The 19,693-nt window shown below is 32.3% G+C and overlaps 1 protein-coding gene across 2 annotated transcripts in view; it reads right to left on the reverse strand.

Annotated features, from left to right (window-relative positions):
* The window catches only part of LOC132741786 (protein stoned-B-like), a 66,199-nt gene that overhangs the window by 34,165 nt on the left and 12,341 nt on the right, over positions 1 to 19,693 (reverse strand). For both annotated transcript variants that reach the window (XM_060730054.1, XM_060730055.1), the window contains one exon: positions 10,253 to 10,558. The gene's annotated coding sequence lies outside the window, so the exon portion shown is untranslated. The remainder of the gene's footprint in view (positions 1 to 10,252; positions 10,559 to 19,693) is intronic.

Here is a 19,693-nt window from a genome sequence, read left to right on the forward strand (position 1 = left end):
TGTAATAAAAATATATTTTTATTTCACCATTTGAACTAAAACTTATAAATTAAAAATTATGCTTTGTAAAATGTAGCATTTTGAATATAAAACGGAATGTTCAATGCTATACTATTATTTAATTAAAAACACAAATACGGAAAAATACTCACAACCACAGTTGTCGGCGTGCATGACGCAAGCTTTCTCTCCAAATCCCTGGTTTTCGAGGCAATGATGTAGCATACTTATAACTGAGTTTGGCCCGTGAGTTCCTGTACCATCAGCACCTGTTAATTTACATTAATTCTAAGTATATTTCATATTTCGACAACACACATTTAAAATGACATTTTATTTATTATATGTTTATATGAAATTAATATTTTACAATACTGAAAAGCAAAATATCTCTATTATAGACAATGATAGAAAAAAAGCTAAATTTATTTACTTATTTATTTATTTATTTATCTATCTATTTATTTACTTATTTATTTAATTATATTTATTATTATTTATTTATTTATTAATTTATTTATTTATTTATTTATTCTTAACATACCAATTGATTCATCCTCGTCTATAAGGTAATTATATTGTTGTGACACAGAATCAACACGGACGCCAAAAATTTGTATTTTCCTGCCAGTAACAAAATACAAAGGGCCCATTTGTTGACTATGGTGTGGTATAGTCACATTTTGAGAATAGTCGAAAGTATAGTGCACTTTTGATAAATCACTAGTGCATGGCTGGGCAGGTCGATTGACTGTGACTGATGTGTGCCTCATTTCCTCACGAGCCTCTTCTATTGTCTTTCTATAAACCTGTCGCTCTCTCTGTGCATCCTACATAGTTTGTGTAAATAAACAAAAATATAAACAAATCACTCCAACTCTATAATTATTAACCTTACAATAAAATATCTATAAACATGTAATGCTAGTTAACAAAAATATTATCATAATAAATGTTAAGTTGTTGATAGCAAATTTGGTATCACATGTATCAAACTATAATTCCTGTGCACCTATTTTCAACAGACTTCCCATAACAAACATCTCCTTTTGGTCTTTCTCCATTTCCCTGAGAGACAAAATATGCCCTTAATGTGTTCAGCATCAAACTGCGTCAAACAATTGGTTTTACACTTACATTGTACACTTGTGACATCATTATCGTCCAACTCTGATTCTAAACCGCCCTCGCCCCTCTCCCCATCTGATCCTTCCGGCATGTTCTCTGCAGCACTGTAGACAAACTCATGGACACGCCCTATGATTGACTCTGCATGTTGGTCGTCATCATCGTCTCCCCAATCATCATTTAACTTGTCCTCTGTTACATGTGCATGTGGCCCCTCCTCGACTGTCTCATTAACAATACCAAATTCCTCATATAACTCATCTAATTCCTGCGTTAAAATAAAGTAAAAAATAATAATAATAATCTTTTGATAAAATTGTATGACCGATGATAGTTATAATCGATATAATCTAGAATAAAATATAAAATGATATTATATGTTGTCCCAGTTATCCAGTTAAAATAACTCAGGTAAGATAGTAAATGAGGTAATATATCTATTCCTTAAAAAATATTTCTTCCCTTCTTACAAAATATCTATGAAGCACTGTTACATGTACAATTTATTTACTCTATGCATACCATAAAGAAAATTTAAAAAAGAAAAAAAAAAGGAGGTACGAGGTTTCGAACTTCGGTCCTCTAAGTCGTCAGTCCTTCACTCTCCTGACTGCGCCACAGAGACATTAGTATTAATTGTATAATTATAATTCAATGGTACAGTAAATCGATCGATAACATGAACGATTACTCTTGGTGTAACTATGTTATGAAGGGAGGCAATTCCTTTGTATATACTGTTGCTATGAAGTAAAACCACTGAAAATCGGGATTATTCGATAAAATTTGCATCTTAAACTTAAACTGCTAAATACTTTGTCCTATATATTACATGCAGGATGCAAGTTGACGAATAAAAACATGATTTCACCATAAATAAACTCATTTTTTAACTGAAGCGCTCAAATCATCTGTCAAATTTGACAGCAGACGCAACATCTTAAAAAAAAATTAAAAATCTAGTTTTGCACTTTAAATCTTTGTATTTTTTGTTTTTTAAATCATAAAAAGATACAAAAATACCTGAAAATCATTCTTCTCAGACATGGTGTCTAAATTCGCCTACAAAACACGGAAAATCATGATCTAGCGACAACAAGGTACTTGAAAAGCCGTCATAAACTGCGAACAATTTCGCGGACTTTTAACCGGTGTTTGAAAAACTTGTTCGAAGGTACAAAATGTCATGACGGCGCCCGTATGATTTGTGGTAATTATTTTATATTTTTGCTACAAGCAACTAAACTCTTAATTGCTCGTTTTTTCCATCCTTCTTCAAGAAATACAATACAAACAATTACTTCATTTTTTCTTAAAGATCACAAACTTCTTTGGAAGGCTTTTTATTCTCGCAAAAGACCTTCACATTTGATGTATCACGTTACTTCTATATTTTTTTTTCACACACATACAAAAATACAACAAAATCTTTACGTATTAGAATATTCACATAGCTTAAAGTATATTGTATCCATTAACTCAGCAAGAACAACATTTAATGCCATTCGTTTCAGGAGACTGTGAGTGAGTAATATAAGTCTATGAGCCAGGAAAATCTCTTTAATATGGAGGACTGTACAAGTATAGAGAAAAAATTGTGAAATATATATATATTTAAAATAATGTTAAGAATGTCAAATCATGCTACTTAAAATATGTTTACCTCCCTTATTAATATTTACTAGCAAATTTCAAGTACATGTAAAGAGCATTTAAAATAATATTACGAACCATAACAAAACCGACCTTTTAGACATGCAAAACAATTTTCAGTATTCTCTTTTGACCAAAAAGCTTGGAGAAATTACAATAATCCAGTTACTCAAAATAATGCTTTCACATATCAAGTCATACAATAAACCATATCGGTTTTCTCTGAAGTTTCATCTGAAAAAGCAAAAAGTATGACCAAATTTACAACATCATATCGGACTCATTTAGCAAAGTATAAGTTATGAATTCAATAATCTTAATATGATTTCATTGAAGCCAGACTGTGAATTGGTTGAGGGAGTGATGAATAACGCTGATTAGAGGGCACCCTCGAGAACTGATAGAAATATGGAGGAAAAAAATCAATTACAATAAATATAAACCAAGAATTATGTTCCAGCAGATCAGTAACATTTATATACTTTTTTTATGAGTCTACATATATTGGTATAGAATATATCAAATATATCCTTAATTGATACTACGTCCCTAGAGGATTAAAGGCAATGGCTGTCAATATACCAGAAAACAGAAGTAGGAGAATTTCGTGATTTTCACTTTTCTTCCCCACAAAAGTTAATTTATCCTACAAGCTACCAAGCAAGACTATTAATTTTCATTAATTTTTTTTCGCTGTTCAGGGAAATCCTCTTAAACTGCATTAACACTAATATGTCAACCTTTTCCTCAAAAAATAGGGCCGTATTTTTTTACTTGTTTTACAGCAACTCTGGCAGAATGATCAAAATTGATTAACAGAGAGAATATAACCTGACCAGTAATGGAGTAGAATAATGACAGATGGTAAAAACCTCTTGAAGACCTATAATGATAGGTTCTGAAATATAAAAAACGCCCTTCAGACACATTTCTCCTCACAATTGTTTTCCTAGAAAAATAACTCACCACATATCAATCCATAAATTTTGTCTATATTTCTAACAAGAAAAATATTTTTAGTTAAGTTTAGCAAGTTTAGTCATCTTGATGCTGCTTTCTTCAATATTTCTCCCAAACCAAATAAATGAGGCACCATGCACATCCTGATGCTACTTTCTTCCACATTTCTCCCAAACAAAGTAGCTCACCTCTTCTTGGTGCTACTTACTTCCACATTTCTCCCAAACAAAGTAGCTCACCACATCTTGACACTACCTTCTTCCTTATTTTCTCCAAAACAAAGTAGCTCAACACATCTTGATGCTACTTTCTTCAACATTTCTCCCAAACAAAGTAGCTCACCACATCTAGATGCCACTTTCTTCCACATTTCTCCCAAACAAAGTAGCTCACCACATCTTAATGCTACTTTCTTCCTTATTTCTCCCAAACAAAGAAGCTCACCACATCTTGACACTACCTTCTTCCTTATTTTCTCCCAAACAAGGTAACTCACCACATCTAGATGCTACTTTCTTCCACATTTCTCCTAAACAAAGTAGTTCACTACATCTTAATGCTACTTTCTTCAATATTTCTTCCAAACAAAGTAGCTCACCACATCTTAACGCTACTTTCTTTAATATTTCTTCCAAACAAAGTAGCTCACCACATCTTGATGCTACTTTCTTTCACATTTCTCCCAAACGAAGTAGCTCACCACATCTTGGCACTACTTCCTTCCACATTTCTTCCAAACAAAGTAGCTCACCACATCTTAATGCTACTTTCTTCAACATTTCTTCCAAACAAAGAAGGTCACCACATTTTAATGTAACTTTCTTCAATATTTCTCCCAAACAAACTAGCTCACCACATCTTGACGCCACTTTCTTCAACATTTCTCCCAAACAAAGTAGCTCACCACATCTTGACACTTCTATCTTCCACATTTCTCCCAAACAATGTAGCTCACCACATCTTGACACTACTTACATCCATATTTCTCCCAAACAAAGTAGCTCACCACATCTTGCTGCAACTTTCTTCCACATTTCTCCCAAACAAAGTAGCTCACCACATCTTGACACTACTTACATCCATATTTCTCCCAAACAAAGTAGCTCACCACATCTTGCTGCCACTTTCTTCCACATTTCTCCCAAACAAAGTAGCTCACCACATCTTGCTGCCACTTTCTTCCATATTTCTCCCAAACAAAGTAGCTCACAACATCTTGACGCTACTTCCGTCCACATTTCTCCCAAACAAAGTAGCTCACCACATCTTGAAGCCACTTCCGTCCACATTTCTCCCAAACAAAGTGGCTCACAACATCTTCATGCTACATTTCTTCAATATTTCACACCTAAATGCTAACTTTCTTCCATATTTCTCCCACACAAAGTAACTCTACACCTTGATGCCACTTTCTTGCATGTTTCTCATAAGCCCATCTTGATGCTACTTTCTTCAATTTTTCTCCTAAGCAAAATTACTCATGACATCTTGATGCTACTTTCTTCAATTTTTCTCCTAAGCAAAATTACTCATGACATCTTGATGCTACTTTCTTCAATTTTTCTCCTAAGCAAAATTACTCATGACATCTTGATGCTTCTTTCCTTCCAAAGAAAAATATAAACTTACATGATATACTGATGGTAACACAAGATGCTTATAGAAACATTGCACTATTTGGTAACATGTACATATTGAAGTACTTTAAAATATCAAATTATTCTTCATTAAATTGATGAAAATAATTTTGCAAAAATTATTCTTTGTAGTTTCTTTAGTTTTAGACACATGTGCAAGTTTCAAACTGTTTGGAAATTGTCATGGTAACATTGCCGTTTCTGCAAAAACAGGTAACAGAATCTGTTATGACAAAATGTTTTCAGCTTAAGGTTTTGTGGAGGATTTTTTGTTGTTGTGATAATCTCATTTTGGAAAAGAATTAGATGCTTGTTTTAATGGTAATAATGAAAACTCTTCTGAGAAACAAATCAATTCTTTGAAATTGCTTTTATTGATTTTCAACTCAATTACAAATTGCAAAACTTTTCTAGCTTTTGTTGAGTACAGTAAAAGTGTATTAAAAAGGGGGCCTTTAGATAATAACTTTCACTGAAAAACCAGGAAAGACAACAGAAAGTTGAAGCTGACAGTCAATGTATCTTTTGATTGTATCTTTAAATAAGCACAGTTGCAGCCTGGTCTTCTAAATAAATTGTACAGTTCAGCAAAGTGGTGTAAGTTTTAGATTTCGACAAAAATTTGATTAAATTATGGCATTGGCTCTTAGGCTATAAACATTACATTGCTAAATATCTTCATGAAACTTGTCCATCTTTCAGTGTGCTGAAAATGAATCTACACTGTTTTTTGTTTACATTTACATGTTCAGTAAAGACGTCACTGACTACAATTATTGATGCATTGATAGATGCATATATTATGAATCTGCTTCTTTTAACTGCATCTGTAATCTATCATATCGTAACAAAATAATTATTATTCAGTCTGAAAATGAGTTTTAATACATTTTTTTAAAATCAAAGTTAAAGCCACAGACAGGAATTACAGACATTTAAAGGTCTTTGTCAAAGCCAGAATAAATTTAATGTTACTAAAGGGCCAGCAATGATTTTTTTAAGGACTATTTACTTCTGTAACAACCTTGAATTTTATCCAGTGAAATCATCTATACATGATCTATACTTTGATCTCTCTAAGTCAAATGACAGTAATGTCAAATCATTTTGACATGGTGATCATTATCTAGGGATATATTGTTACACCAGACCTGTCCAACAGCAACTTTTATTTCAGTCTGAGGATAATCAATTTAAGATGCATCTTAGTATATTATGCAGGGAATAAGATAATCTAGAGCTGAATCCTAGAATTAAGGTTAAGAATAAATTAAACATAGTATTATATCTGTACACAATCTGAAAATTAGGATTCTGTCCTTTATTCCAATGACGTAATGAAAACTGTTGACATGCATAAGCCTCTATTAGCTAACATTTCTGTCAATTCTTGATAAAAGTTTTCTTTCCTAGAACTTTTATATAGTTTCTAATTAACCACACTGTTGTCGCAAAGTGACAATAAAGTATAAAGTATCAAACAATTTTTTGTAATAACTGTCACAGTTCCTGTATGGCGACATATACAATAAAGTCAATCTACACTGAATAATGACAGACCTAAACACCATCAGTAAAGTCAATCTACACTGAATAATGGCAGACCTATATGCCATCAGTAAAGTCAATCTACACTGAATAATGGCAGACCTATATGCCATCAGTAATGTCAATCTACACTAAATAATGGCAGACCTATATGCCATCAGTAAAGTCAATCTACACTGAATAATGGCAGACCTATATGCCATCAGTAATGTCAATCTACACTGAATAATGGCAGACCTATATGCCATCAGTAAAGTCAATCTACACTGAATAATGGCAGACCTATACACCATCAGTAAAGTCAATCTACACTGAATAATGGCAGACCAAATTATGCCATCTGAGTAAAGTCAATCTACACTGAATAATGGCAGACCTATATCATCAGTAAAGTCAATCTACACTGAATAATGGCAGACCTATATGCCACCAGTAAAATCAATCTACACTGAATAATGGCAGACCTATATGCCATCAGTAATGTCAATCTACACTAAATAATGGCAGACCTATATGCCATCAGTAAAGTCAATCTACACTGAAAATGGCAGACCTATATGCCATCAGTAATGTCAATCTACACTAAATAATGGCAGACCTATATGCCATCAGTAAAGTCAATCTACACTGAAAATGGCAGACCTATATGCCATCAGTAAAGTCAATCTACACTGAATAATGGCAGACCAAATTATGCCATCAGTAAAGTCAATCTACACTGAATAATGGCAGACCTATATGCCATCAGTAATGTCAATCTGCACTGAAAATGGCAGACCTATATGCCATCAGTAAAGTCAATCTACACTAAATAATGGCAGACCTATATACCACCAGTAAAGTCAATCTACACTAAATAATGGCAGACCTATATACCACCAGTAAAATCAATCTACACTGAATAATGGCAGACCTATATACCACCAGTAAAGTCAATCTACACTGAATAATGGCAGACCTATATCATCGGTAAAGTCAATCTACACTGAATAACGCAGACCAAATTATGCCATCACTAAAGTCAATCTACACTAAATAATGGCAGACCTATATACCACCAATAAAATCAATCTACACTGAATAATGGCAGACCTATGTGCCATCAGTAAAGTCAATCTACACTGAATAATGGCAGATCTATATCATCAGTAAAGTCAATCTACACTGAATAATAGCAGATCTATATCATCAGTAAAGTCAATCTACACTAAATAATGGCAGACCTATATGCCATCAGTAAAGTCAATCTACACTGAATAATGGCAGATCTATATGCCATCAGTAATGTCAATCTGCACTAAATAATGGCAGACCTATATGCCATCAGTAAAATCAATCTACACTGAATAATGGCAGATCTTCATGCCATCAATTAAGTCAATCTACACTCAACAATAGCTGACCTATATGCCACCAGTTAAGCCATACTTCACTGAATAATGGCAGATCTGATATCATCAGTAAAGTCAATCTACACTGAATAATGGCAGACCAAATTATGCCATCAGTAAAGTCAATCTACACTGAATAATGGCAGACCAAATTATGCCATCAGTAAAGTCAATCTACACTGAATAATGGCAGACCAAATTATGCCATCAGTAAAGTCAATCTACACTGAATAATGGCAGACCAAATTATGCCATCAGTAAAGTCAATCTACACTGAATAATGGCAGACCAAATTATGCCATCAGTAAAGTCAATCTACACTAAATAATGGCAGACCTATATACCATCAGTAAAGTCAATCTACACTGAATAATGGCAGACCTATATACCACTAGTAAAGTCAATCTACACTAAATAATGGCAGACCTATATACCACCAGTAAAGTCAATCTACACTAAATAATGGCAGACCTATATACCACCAGTAAAGTCAATCTACACTGAATAATGGCAGACCTATATACCACTAGTAAAGTCAATCTACACTAAATAATGGCAGACCTATATACCACCAGTAAAGTCAATCTACACTAAATAATGGCAGACCTATATACCACCAGTAAAGTCAATCTACACTAAATAATGGCAGACCTATATACCATCAGTAAAGTCAATCTACACTAAAATAATGGCAGACCTATATACCACTAGTAAAGTCAATCTACACTAAATAATGGCAGACCTATATACCACCAGTAAAGTCAATCTACACTGAAATAATGGCAGACCTATATACCATCAGTAAAGTCAATCTACACTAAATAATGGCAGACCTATATACCACCAGTAAAGTCAATCTACACTAAATAATGGCAGACCTATATACCATCAGTAAAGTCAATCTACACTAAATAATGGCAGACCTTTATACCACCAGTAAAGTCAATCTACACTAAATAATGGCAGACCTATATACCATCAGTAAAGTCAATCTACACTAAATAATGGCAGACCTATATACCACTAGTAAAGTCAATCTACACTAAATAATGGCAGACCTATATACCATCAGTAATGTCAATCTACACTGAATAATGGCAGACCTATATACCACCAGTAAAGTCAATCTACACTGAATAATGGCAGACCTATATACCACCAGTAAAGTCAATCTACACTGAATAATGGCAGACCTATATACCACCAGTAAAGTCAATCTACACTGAATAATGGCAGACCTATATGTTATCAGTAAAGTAGAGAAGTTGACATTGAAGACTTTAGTCTTTAATCGTTAGGCTTTCACAGTATAGTATCATATCTATAATCTACCTGCTTGGGTTTTTTTTTCCACATATTTCATCTCAAGTAACTTGGTAAGGAACTAAAATATGTTAATTTGCCCCCCCCCCCCTCCACCCCCCCCCCCAAAAAAAAAAACCACACAAAAAACAACCTGTTAAGAAATAATGAAATATCTTATTGCAATCAATTCAAAGCAAATACATACATATTCCTATGATTTATTTGTCATTATTTACCATGTCACTTTGATATATTATTTCCTTCTGCCATCTCCCTAAGTTACATTTTTCCTTTCAGCAGCAGAAACAATGAGAATCAACTACAGCAAATTACCAACTTCAAATAAAAACCATTTCTTCCAAGAAAAAACCATGACATGTCAAACAGTACAGTCATAAAACTTAATTAAGGATCAAATAAAACCCACCTCTTTCCAAATAATTCCAAAAGAGCCACAGAAAAAAAAAAACCATGGAAAAGTATGATATTACAAAGAAATCAATACGTTACAAGGCGAAGCTTTTTATCCTTCAATTCATATTATGTGAATATTAAACATATATAAAAATCCATGATCTTTATCAAAATTGTGGCCTTTTACATAAAAAAGTAGTAAGAAACATTACTAACCTTTATGACCTTCATAGCTTCTGAACCAATGACCTCCTTTTTTCCAACGTATCAAAGATTTCCTTCTTATACCGGCACAAAAACCAACAACAACAACAACATCCAGCCTCGCTAATGTTTTCTTAATGCATCTAGCTCCGTATTTTCACAGAAGGGGTAACAAAAGCCGCTGCCAAAATCTATATATGGATATTTTCCATGCTTGTATCATTGGTGCTTTCAATAGATCAATGCTAGGGAAAACAAACTCTCTCTGAAAGCACGATTCTCCCGACGTCATGAGAAAACTCTTTGGTAAACAGTTTCCTAGATAAAAAAAAAGGAGAAAAGAGAAAAAATCAATTAATTGATTGAACAAGCAAGTATTGCAGGTTTAACTTGATCATAGATTTTTGGAAACTTACAGAGCTATCGGAATCGGTGATAGATTTTCATCTTCTATACGACCAGCGACCAATTATACATTAGACGAAGCAGATCAATTATTTATAGGAAGTAGCAATGGTACCTGATTGACAGTATTGGAGAATATGTAATTGAATCAATAGATATGGATCTGAATGGAAATCACCTAAAATGATAATAATCTATACAATAGTATGCCATATTCAGAAAGTGAAAATTTTATACATAATGTTAACATATTTCCCTGAACTGTTATACATTTTTTTATCTCCCCTCTTTTGTAAAATGCAGATTTCAATATTACATAGTATAATAATTATATAATATACATTTTCAAGTGAGTTTTTATCATTTATGCCAGCAGTAATAGAAAGCTTTGATGATCAGATTAAAAATATTTTGGACACGGTGACGATTTATATTCATTATCATTAATCATCAAAACATTTAATTCAAAGTTGAATAAATTAATACAGAAACAAAACAAATACAATGATTTAGCTCTCAATCAAAGTAACAAAATCAAGTTGACTACATGTCTCTTTTACAGTTACCACACCATCTATACTTGTATATATATGGCTTAAAATTAACATATTTATATATTTTAAGCCTGATAATGACTATAAGACAACAAGACCTCATTTGAACACTTCTCCACTTCCTATAACTAAAACAAATACAGATAATTTATAGGAAAACATGGTCAGAACTAATTAGTATGGCTACCAAGACCTTCAACCCTTAAGTTCACTACCTGCCATATGTCACCTTAAAAGGTAATAATATAATTATAGGTCTATTGAAATATTTATAAGGTCAGATGTTAAAATATCTAAGAGTAATTATGTGCTATCTATCTATAGACACATACACTATGACCTGTAACCAATGGGTGGCCTTTAGCATGCCACAAATAACCCTTAGTCTGCTGATGGCAACTGATTGTAACCCACTGCACTATTCATCCAGTAACTTATTTTGCAATTCCCTAAAAATGATGAACAGTGTTACCCAAATTGAAAGATCAATTTCTATTTCAAAGTTATATAAAAATCGTATCATGATGTTTAATAATGTATGACTTTAATTACTATGTAATGATTTGATTTAGTCATCAGTGGACTATGTTTCTGAATTATGTAACATAGCAGGGTAACCCTGAGTTTTTTTCAAAATTAATACACTTTTTAGATCATGCAAATTGCGAAACCTTTGACTTGATGATCTACTGCTAAAGACAGTAATTGCATTTGTTTTTGGAAAATTTTACGCTGAAAAAATATGTCAAAATCCTCCAGCACTTCCAAGTATCAAAATTTTAGTCTGAGGTCCAAATGCCTAAAAATAGAAAATTTAAATTTATCACATATGATCAACTGGGACACTGATAACAGAGATATGCAAAAGATAATTCAGAAATATCCCCAGAAATATATTAAATTTGTTTATTTTTTACGCTTTTCATAGTCTGACTGCAACGCTTTTTTGCATTTTGTATGTGTAAAATATTCTGCAAAAACTGTATGAGCGAATGATCTAAAATTTTGATCACAAGTTATCATTTTATAGACTTATGTATACATCAAATGGAACATTTAATTTAAAAAAAAATATTTCCAGTAAAACACCTCAGTAAGTACTTTTTAAAATAAAATGGGTGCTTTTTATCTCATAAGAATCATCTTTTTTTCAAGAAATGCCAATTTATGGAAGTCATAAACCAGTATTCCATTTTAGTTTCAGAGCAATTATTTTATTACTAAGTGAGAAAACTTTAACCAAAAGTCCAATAATATATGTAATGCTCCGGTGGTTTCCAAAAAATTATAAAATTCAAGTCATAAGCTGAACCACCTTCTGCTTTTGCTGTTCTTTGGCAAGTAGTATTGTTATATTATAGTGATTTTGCATGGAAGTCAAAATACCATTCTGTTAGTCATTTAAATGCTACCTTTATTATAATTATATATTACTACATTCAGAAGTTCTCTCTACCAGTGATATGGCAACTGTTTGAAATTCATTATTACATACATTATTTAACACATGTTTGCCCTTTCTGTAGAATAAACAACTTATTTTTTTCTGAGGCAAAATATGCTAAAACATAAACTTGAATATAACCTACTGGGTTTTTTTTTAACTATATCCCTGAGATTCCTCTAAAAAATGAACCCTCATGTTAATTGAACAGTAATGTTAAGTAATGAGGAAATGTGTTATATTTATGCATCTTGAAACTGCCCCAAGATAACCAATCTGATTTACATAATTTCTATTAGCAGGTTTTGAATTGCAAATCTTGTCCTTTTTTTTTGGCACTTCAATGCTTAACTCTTTTTTTTTTGTACAAGACAGACAATTAACAGAAACAATGATGCTCAAATTATGTAAAAGTTTTATTTTACACATTGCAAATGATTTGAAATTTTACATTATTTCAGTTAAAAATTGAAAAATTAAGGCATAGAAAAGCGTACAATATCAATACATTATAGTAAAGGAGACAACTGTATTTATCATGAAAAATAAGATGACTGCAATAGTCTCCCTTATATTTACAAAAAACAATACATGCAAAGGGAAATAACTGTGTAAGACTTTTTTTTTCAATAACTTTAGTGGTGTTGGTGAATGATAATGATTAATACATTTGTGATCTAATTAAAACATTATACATTCAAGAACCTAACACAAATAAATACCAAATATTCATTTAAAAGCCAAATGCAGAAAATGTCAAGATTAAAGCTTCTGCCTGAGTCACATGGTTTAAAATGTCAACACATCAATAATAGGAATTGGAAATCCTCAAACACCAGTAGGCACTTGAGTAAAAGACATTTTATCCCATAAGCCAGTTTAATTACTTCCATTAGTGGAAGATATTTTTCTCTCTCAAGGCATCAGTCTGTTTATTTTTAGAACTGTTATTATAAATGATTCAAAATATTGGATCTCAAGGTATTTGGATTAAATTACATCAAAACATCAATTGATTCTTACATGTAGATTTCATGCAACAAACAGGAGGAAAATCTATGAAAAGCTAGCAATATAACAACAAGGTTAATAATCTCTCTGAAAATTTTTTGTTAAAATGTGCCAATGTCAAAAAGTTATGATCTTAAGATCTTTGTTGTCAGTCTTGTTCAACTAACAAGAAATTTAAAACAATACATGTATATAATTTATTAATTATGTCTTCTTAACCTTTTCCCTTATATAAGCGTGTTTCGACGGCTTTTTGCCCCCCCCCTTTTTGAGGCCTCAAAACAGTGAAAAAATGTCCTATTTAGACCCCAAACACTGTATTTCGTTTGAGAAATGTTGTTAAAAAAGTGACCATTTTTTCGGCGCCGTCCCCCATCCAAATAATACATCAGGGGGTTGCCAGAAGGGGGATGTGCCCCCTTCTGTTTGGGGGGTTTGAAGGGGGGCGGAGTCCCCCTCATCGCCAAGAAAATTTTGGACTTGTGAGAGGCTTAAAATGACCCCAGGTTGGTCATAAGGTAATGTGTAACCAACGCTGAAAAGCCTTTGACTCTATCTCAATCCCTTGAGAAGTTGCAGCACTTTGAAATAAATTTTGATGGAAAAAATCGAGGCAAAATAGTGATTTTTGGCAATTTTGAGATGTCCCCTCGTTGCCATGGTAACAGGAAATTTAAGACTGAGCATGTCGTTACAAAGGCAATGGTCCAGTCAACATTTGTGCCAAGTTTGATTAGTATTGAAGCATTTTTTCATAGTTTCATAGCAGTTTGAACTTGTAAGAGGAGGCTTTTCAGTGAAAATGGCCATTTTTCACAATATGCTCATGGGGGAAAGGGTTAAATAAAACGAATAATGAACTTTATCATATGGCTATTGTATTGAAAAGGTTCAAGGATCTCCAATACATGTATACTGTAAATGGCTTCATAATTGAGGTACCCCTATATAAGAATCTGGACTGAGTTCAAGCCAAAGGCAGTCAGATATGTACAGTGTGAGGTCAATAAACCTCCTCCATCCCTATATTATAATTACTATAAGCTTGCTAAAAAATCCATACCTAATTCAACAAAACTGAATAAAGAAACATCTAATACCATTACTCCATTAAGCCTTAATATTACTCAGGCATTGCAATTTTTTCTCCAAGTCGTTTATTTAAAAACAAACGCTTGGCTCTTTTCATTTATCTTATTGATATTCCTCCTACAAATTGTCGTCATCGATTTGATCAAAATGACAAATTTCTATTCAAAATCTGCCTTTGAAATATCACCATTACAGGCTGTCTACTTATAGAACTAAACAAATCTTATAATGGTTCAAACATCAAGACAAAAGACAATTTATCCTAATAAAACAGGGATGGGGCGACTAAATAAAATGTCTGGAAGTCAATATTATTGAGCCATATTTTCATTTTCCCCAATGATACACAAACATATTGCTCTGAGAAAAATTCAAAACACTGCATTGATAAAATTTATCAGCCTTTCCCTTTTATCAGAATGCATGTTTTTTTATCCAGTTACAATGCAGCTTCCCCCTATTTCAAACATACAACAGAACAATTCCATTAATTTTCATGGAATTACATCAATTTTAATTGTTTTTCACTGAACCATAAGATGTTTAACACTGAAGACTTTCAAGATCTAAAGTGAGATACATGTATACTGATGGATGACCTTGAAAACATGCATCACATTGACCTTGTACTCAAACTTGTGACCTTCTTATATGACTGCCATTTTTGGACAAGACAGAACTGGAAATAATGTTTCGAGATTAACGTTCCAATAATTTATTTAATGTAGGTCTAGACTAATAACTTGTGTGCAAAATTTCAGATCATACAGTTTCTGTTACTTTATTTTTCCAGAATAAGAATTCTTATGTGATATTATTGACCCAAAATTGAAAACATTGCAATGCCTTAATCACTCAAATCCAACTAAGAATAGCACAAAATAAGATTTTCAATTTGATTCTGATTATCTTTTTTTATTATCTTTTGCATATATGAATATATATCTTTCTGTTTAAAGGTTACATAAGAAATTCAAATTTTATGTTTTTAGGATTTTGGACTTTGGTGGCCAAAATCAATATTACAGGGGAATGGTGCTGAATTTTGGCAACAAAATTCATGAAATGCAATTATGTTTACTGTTAGTAGGGTTTTTTTTCCCTTAAAAGTGAAAGCATTTATGACTTTACTTTTTTTGCCGCCACTATCTTTTTTTTTTAAGTTTCTTTGAGGGAAATACTCTGGGGATACGGACAAAAGCCCCCCCGGACGAAAGCCCCCCCAATCTAAAAATGACAAGGTGGACAAAAGCCCCCCATGAAAATTTACACCATAGGACAAAACCCCCCCCCCCCCCTAAAAAAGTAAAGGTTTAGGACAAAAGCCCCCACCCCCATAGTCAATCAAATTTACTTATAGTGTATTAAAGTTGTGTTTTTTATGTGTTTAGAAGATAGGTATGGACATCACATGTAGGTGACAATTAGTGCTAAGGATATTAATTTGATCCCTTTACAAAAGTGATTAAATAGAGGATATATGTTTAGTTCAGTGTAAGATCGGAATATATTTCACCGAGTGAGCACCAAAAGGTATATTTCACGAGTGGCGAAGCCACGAGTGAAATATGAACTTTTGGTGTTCACAAGGTAAAATATGTTCCGATCTTACACTGAACTAAACAAATTTTCTTTTTATTATATGCAAAGAAACGTTTTAAAAAGACATTAAACCTAATACTGAATGAAAAGCGCGCCAAATAATAATACAACGTGACGTCATTTGCGACGTCACGTCATTAAGTTGGTACCCAGTTCTGTGCACGCTGGTATTTCACTGAAACAACGTAAGGGGCTTAAATTCAAAACAGTGAAATTATCAAAGTGGTAATTTCACTGTTTCAAGCAGTGAAATTACCAGTTTTATATCACTGATATATTTCTATAATCCACTGAAAAGCATGTAATAAACATTACTACTCTTCTGACCCTTGCTGTGTATATGAAAAGCTATGAATTGGGTATCGCATGAATGCATTATTTAATCTGTTATCATAAACTTTGTTATCACTTCAATATATACATTATAAATAAACATTAAAACAAATTCTCTTCATTTTTATTTAAAAGTTTGTGTGAAATTTGATGAATTTGAGCACCTGTGCGTGTGAAAAAACATGGGGGCTTTTGTCCTACCTGTATTTTTGATGGGGGGTGGGGGGGGGAGGGCTTAAATTTTGTCCTATGTGAAAATTTCATGGGGGGCTTTTGTCCACCTTGTCCTTTTTAGATAGGGGGGCTTTTGTCCGGGGGGCTTTTGTCCTACACTCAATACTCTGACTTGGCCTATAGACATGTATTAAGAGCGCATAAACATTAACTGCAAGGTCATAAGTTATTCATTATCCTTTAAGGCCTGGCACTAATTCCTAGAAAATCTTACGAGGCAGACACACCAATTTATACCAAAAATTGGCAAACAAAGTTCCAGGCTATTAATCAATTTTCGCTCCCCTCTAGGTTAAATATCAATATCCATTTGTTCACATCAGTGAAAAGGGTTACAATTATCTATCTTAAATCGGAGACAGGAAACTTTTGTCATTTTGTGTCAACTTGCAAAATGCCACATGGCAAATTGTGTATTTTTAACTTGGAAATAACTTCTTCCTTCTTCAGTCTTATGGTTTTTAAGTGAACCTTAAATCTAAACTATTTTTTTGTATCTTTTAGTAAGATTTTACCCTGGTTTTTAAATTCATTCATTGATGGAATTTACATGTAAGTAAAACATTGCTAAAACACTGTAATTCCAGTCACATAAATAAATTTCAATGCTTAAAACAAAGTAAACCTCACACATTAGTCAAAGCCATATGAATATTGTCACCTTAGTGTAGTAACGTGTTAACTCCTATTTAATTTTCATAGAAGTTAACCAGTTACTGCACTAATATGATGATAATTATGTCAATTATTCTTTGACCTGACAAATTTCACTAATAGACATGAACATGAAAATTCTTATTTTTTGTAAAAGGTCTCAATTTCAATATCAAAACCTTAAAATGGAACAAATAATTAAATTCAGTTTAATGGCAGAGATATTCATTATTCTAGTCTGGCAATAACAGAGCTAGGTAACTTATAATATATTACTAGCTGCCTTAGCAAGGATTTTTTCCCGTTGTTATGAGTTACTATAATCTGAGAACTACCTTCTGATGAATTCTGAAGGTCCTCACCCTCAATATGATTTCAACAAATTGAATTTCCACACCCTGAGTCTCATATTGCCTCAATACATTTTAATATTATCAAGTTTGTAAATAAAAACTGCCATTTATTATAAATTTGAGCCTATTTATGATAATGCCTATAGAAAAGACAAACGAGAATAAATATGAACATAATAGACACCTACAAGTTGTCACCTTTAACATTTCATCTTGAATTTCACTAGAATAACAAGTTCTCACCTTTTATGTTTAATCTTGAATTTCACTAGAATAAATATGAACCTAATATACACCTACAAGTTCCCACCTTTAGTTTAATCTTGAATTTCACCAGAATATAATATACCATAACTCACCTATAATCTGTCATAACTAACTAATCAAGATCGTGAAATTTCACTTCACTAAATATGAACTGTTCATACACATCAACAGTAAAGCACATCAAGACATCTCAATGAGGACGTCATTCATACTAACACCTCACTATGCCATTGGGGAATGTCAATGATGAACGTGCAAACAGTACTTCATTTAACTCCAAATTACCATGCACACTAAATACACAAGCTTTTTTTAAAATAAAAAGACCAGTAAACAATATTTAAATATATATATAAGTAGTAAAACTACATTTACATCTAAATCACATGCATGTATTTATGCAAGGTTATGACTATATATTTACTATTTAATCACCAAATTTATTTTGTAATGAAATAAATGGCAATTTTTGCATATTTTGATTAATTTACAAGTATCTTTTATGAAAATTTAGTGGTCAAGGGCAAGCTGTTGTTTCAATGCACTCATTGCTGACCCAGAAACATATTCGAGCCGGCATGTGTCTATAATAAGCTTATTTTAAGCTTCCTCCAGAATTAAACTAAAATAAATTCTGTATTCACTAACTAAAATAGTATTATTGTGGAATTCAAATTTATTAATAGACTAAAAAAACATTGTGCAAATTCTCCAGTAAATAGCTTTTCCTATAAATATTCAATCTCCCCAATTGTAACATGTATTTGTATTTCCGATAACAAGTCACAATGATAGTTCTTAAAGGGAAAGACAAGGTTAGAATAAAAACTTGATTTCAGAAAAAGAATACTATAAATAATAAATCTGCAAATTTTCTGCCGCCAAATAATAATATTAAACGAATGATAACAAAATTTAAATCGCTAAATCACCGATTTCTACAAATCAGTAGGCGCGTCCATGTTTGTGTATTGGCCGTATAAAAACAGGTGCGCGTGATGTCATTTCCCCACATCTGTAGGTTTATGATAAATCTAGTTGAATCGTAGAGAAATATTAATATAATAAAGTATTGACCAGACAATTTAATTTTCACAGGAGGAGCAGAGGAGATTTTTTTATGGTTCAAAATACGTAACAATATCCCAAAAATAATAAAATAATAAAGAAACAAATAAAAAATCAACGTCTACCGGTCGCACCACTTCAGGCCAGTGATGCCCGTTACTCCAAACAATGCTATGTTCATTAAAGTCTCATCTTAATGTAATTAAACAATATTTCACATATTTGATAAATACACATGTTATTATTTAACAAAGTTTCACAATCAAATAATGCAATTAAATAAACAAACGCACCAACGAATAATTGGCTGTTAATTATTGAACGGCGATAATTATCATTATTATAAAAATCCTACTAAAACGTGTTCTTAATAGTACATGTAATTAAATTTTTGCAGTTTGATTCTGACTTTCAAATTAAAAGGTGTGAACATATG

The sequence above is a fragment of the Ruditapes philippinarum genome, unplaced genomic scaffold (assembly GCF_026571515.1).
Source record: "Ruditapes philippinarum isolate M1 unplaced genomic scaffold, ASM2657151v2 ctg267_1_1_1_1, whole genome shotgun sequence".
NCBI classification, from domain to species: domain Eukaryota; kingdom Metazoa; phylum Mollusca; class Bivalvia; order Venerida; family Veneridae; genus Ruditapes; species Ruditapes philippinarum.